Source organism: Mandrillus leucophaeus, unplaced genomic scaffold, assembly GCF_000951045.1.
Source record: "Mandrillus leucophaeus isolate KB7577 unplaced genomic scaffold, Mleu.le_1.0 Scaffold212, whole genome shotgun sequence".
Taxonomy (NCBI): domain Eukaryota; kingdom Metazoa; phylum Chordata; class Mammalia; order Primates; family Cercopithecidae; genus Mandrillus; species Mandrillus leucophaeus.
In genome coordinates this window covers 574917-578829 of record NW_012102166.1, presented here as the reverse complement: position 1 = coordinate 578829, position 3913 = coordinate 574917, and the positions used below count along the sequence as shown (strand labels likewise).

At 46.8% G+C, this 3913-nt stretch overlaps 1 long non-coding RNA gene across 1 annotated transcript; it reads left to right on the top strand.

Annotated features, from left to right (window-relative positions):
- The first annotated feature begins 244 nt into the window (after window positions 1-244).
- Window positions 245-1975, top strand: LOC105539947. Its single transcript, XR_001006129.1, has 2 exons — window positions 245-378; window positions 842-1975. It is a non-coding gene; the product is annotated as an uncharacterized LOC105539947 (long non-coding RNA).
- The last annotated feature ends 1938 nt before the right edge of the window (window positions 1976-3913 follow it).

Below are 3913 nucleotides of genomic sequence, written 5' to 3'. Positions count from 1 at the left end.
TGACCTGTCCCCCACGGTGAGAATCCCCTGCTGGGTCCAGACCCTTCTGTTTGCAGGCCAGGGGCTGCGGCCCAGGAAATGAGATTTTACCTACCCAAGGCTGCACTGTGATGGCGTTTCCTGCACAGCAGGTGTTGGCAGTGCCACTGCCCCCTCAGTACCACCCTGGTTCTTAGTGCTGACTGTGAAAGTGAAATGCCATCTCATCCAAACAGGTAATTTATGGACTCGCCTAGGATCTGCACCCAAGACCAAAGAAAAGAATACGAAGAAAGTGGATCACAGGGCACCTGGCGCTGAGGAAGACGACTCCGAGCTGCAGAGGGCGTGGGGGGCTCTGATTAAGGAGAAAGAGCAGTCTCGCCAAAAGAAGAGCCGGTTAGATAACTTACCATCTCTCCAGATTGAAGTTAGTCGGGAAAGCAGCTCTGGTTCAGAGGCAGAGTCCTGATGCCCCGGGGCCTATGGCAACTGCCCTAAAACCTGACCTTCTTGCACAGGGTGGGGCGCACAGTAGGAACCTCCCCCGCAGGGGCTGGCGCCCTCTCGCTCCTGCTCACACAGTCACCCTCTCAGCTCTTGCTACTTCGGCAAGACGTCTTAAGAATGGGACACATTTTCAAGGGCGTCTCTATCTTTCGCTGCAGAGTCGTAGTTCTGGGCCCTCGATTCCTTTCCCATCACCCCACAGGCTTTACCCTTTGAGAAAAAGGCAGCCCTCCAGATTTTGTAGACATTTTTCTTAATATTTTTAACATTGTGTCTTTTAAAAGAAATGTTTTACACAGTTCATCCAAAGAGCAGAGAACTGAACTTCTCACTATTGCCTTGGCCCTGACAGCTGTTACCAGCACCCTTTTCCCAAGAAAAGTCAATTCCCAGGTGCTTATTGGACATCCTTCGAGGGGGAAGAGGAGGGAAGCGGCCAGCTCACCCTTCCGGGACCCTAGTGTGGGGGCGAATCTCACCGACCTGACCTCAGAGGTGCACCAGTGCCGCCCAGGTAGATAAGAGCTGCAGCATTGACTGTGCTTCCGTTCTTCCCTCGGGGATTGCTCATGTCATGGGCCTCTTACTTGCTGTCAGCTTGATGTGAAGATCAAGTTCAGTGCTGTGGGATTTTTAGGAACAAAAAACTGTGACGTCTGGATTTGGGGTTGATTTTTGTGCTGGGGGTGGGATTATGGGTTAATGTTAAAGAATTTTTAAGTCTGTATTATGTTTAAAACACAAATGATTTGAAAGTTTAAATTTTTAGTTTTTATATGTGGAAATTCTTCCTGTTGGCTAAAGGGGAAGCTCGAGTGGTGTCTTCTTTTGTGCTGTTAAATATATATTCTATTCTTTGGAAGAAGGCAGAGAGAGGAGTCTTATTATTTTTAAATGCTTCTAGTTGTAGAGCCTGTCTGTTGTACATAGAGTTCAGCTTGCTTTTTGGCTCCAGTAGGAAAAAAATCCATCCATCTGAGATGGGTCCTGTTGTTTATTATCACTCTAGAAGTTAATACATTGATATTTATTCTTTCTGTCCCCAAGTTGTGGCACCTGAAGACATCTTAAAACTTGGCAGAAAAGATAATAGTTATGAAAATTTTAGTTCATTTATTTTTAAACTCCTTTCAGATTATTTTACCATTAGGAGGAGGTAGATTGTTTCTTCTTGCTGTCTGATTTTTGTTTTGTAGTATTTAATTTTGTATTCCTCTGCAGTTTTGAGAAACAGTGTTTCGCTTCGGTTTGCTGGAACATGGGAGTTAGAGCTGGTCGTAAGCCGTGGTCCTTTTTGCGATGTCACAACTCTTCACCTGCCTGGGCTGTTCCGCACACAGTGCAGCCTGGATCCTGGCGATCTGTACTTGTGGCCGAGCTAATGGTCACATTGATAGTTGATTACACTGTGGCACGAATGAATGCAGAACACTGTTATTAATAAAGGAAGTAAAAGGGCTGCAAGATTTGAGAGCTGCAACAAAAACTGTATTGTCCCATATTTTGTTGATTAACCTGCTTTTTCTCCCTCCCTTTAGAGTATTAGAGCATATAACTGTGATATATTTCAGCTTCCTAATAGGATTCTAGGAGAGAGATGGTTCTGGTTTCTCCGCCAGTTGAGACTTAAGGCATCTGAGATTCCTCAGCTTTCCTTTCCCTGTGAAGCACACGGCTGAGAGCCAGGTTCTTAAGAAGGGTCAGGGGTTGGGGAGTTGGTAGAGTGAGAAGTGCGGGGGTCTGAGAATCAGAGACCTGGATGCCAACCCCTGGCTCTGCGCTATGGACCTGGGCCTCAGTTTTCCCATCTAGCAGTTGAGTGAGCTGGTACCAGAATTCCTGGCTTTGTTGGTGCGTCTCAGTGGCGGTTTATTCTTCCCAAGCTGTGATGGCGGTGCCCTGGCCTGCATGAATTTCTATTGCAGGTGGCTGGAGGAAGCGCCGAGGAGACAACTGAGAGTGAGCGTGAGATGTGGACAGGGGCTTTTCCCATCCCAGCAGTCTCTCGTTCTGCAATGGGGCAGAAATGTCTTGTGGTCAGGGTCGCAGCTGGCATGGCCTCTGCAGGGTTTAGAATATGCCCCTTCCCAGACTTTGCTTTTGGTTTTCCACCAGCAGCTCAGGCCCATTTGTTCCATGGCCTTTCAGCACTCACCAGTCTCTTGCTGGAGATCAGCAAAGACATTCTGGAAGGAGGTGGTGTGCAGTCAAAACTGGGTCTTTGATCTAACCAAGAAAAATACACACTTGAGTAGCCTTCAGTTTTCACAGACACACAGAGAGAACCCGGAAAGGCAGGTTTGACGATTTTACTTCTCGGAGTTACTGGCCTCATTAGCCTCTCTAACCCTTCAGCCCGCTCTCAGTCACTCAGATCTTGCAACATCTTGAGTGTGTCCTGAATGACGAGGCCTTTTCTTTGGCGTTTAGGAGTGAGAATGGATAGTCAGGACAGGCCTCTGGCAGGCAGCTGGGCGTGCTTTTACCCTGGACGCTCCCCACACATGTGGGCACAGGGCTACCCACTTTGTGTATTCCTCTTAGTCTCATAGGTAGGAGGTTTTAAATCCATGTTTGCTGCTTGATGGTAATTGCAGATACCTCGTTTGTTTCCCACTCTCCTCTCTGGAGAGTTACCAGGTACACAGGAGAACTTGTGGCGTCCACCGCAGGATGGAGTCTCCTTCTCTGGCCCCCTTGTAGTCTGATCCTGTGAACCCCTCCCCGTACTTCAGCCACTGTCCTTTCCAGCTGCATTTGTACAGCAGCCTCTTCACTGGTCTCTGCCCTTTCTCCGTTCTGCACACCGCAGCCAGGATGCACCTCTGTTGTTGTTACCAGCTTAATTAAGATATAATTTGCATACAGTTCAGCCATTAAAAGTGTGCACTTCAGTTGCTTTCAGTATATTTACAGAGTTGTGCACCAGCACTGCAATCAATTTTAAAACATTTTTACCACCCAGAGAAACCCTGAGCCCATTAGCAGCGCTCCCTATTCCGTCTTCCCTCTTAGCCTCTGGCCACCACTGATCTTCCTTCTCTCTCTCTGGATTTGCCTGTTCTGGACAGTTCGTATAAATGGGATCATATACTATGTGTCTATTTGTGACTGGCTTCTTCACATATTTTTGGGGTTCACCCATGTCACATAGCATGTATCAGTATTTTGTTTTCAAAAATTAACGAATAATAGTCCATTTTATGGGTACGCCACTTTTTTTTTAATCCACTTATTGGTTAATGGGCATTTGAGTTGTTTCTACTTTTGGGATATATATATTATATATACATATATATTTTTTTATTTTTTTATTTATTTTTGAGACAGGGTTTCGCTCTTGTTGCCCAGGCTGTAATGCACAATCTCAGCTCACTGCAACCTCCGCCTCCGGGATTCAAGCGATTCTCCTGCCTCAGCCTCC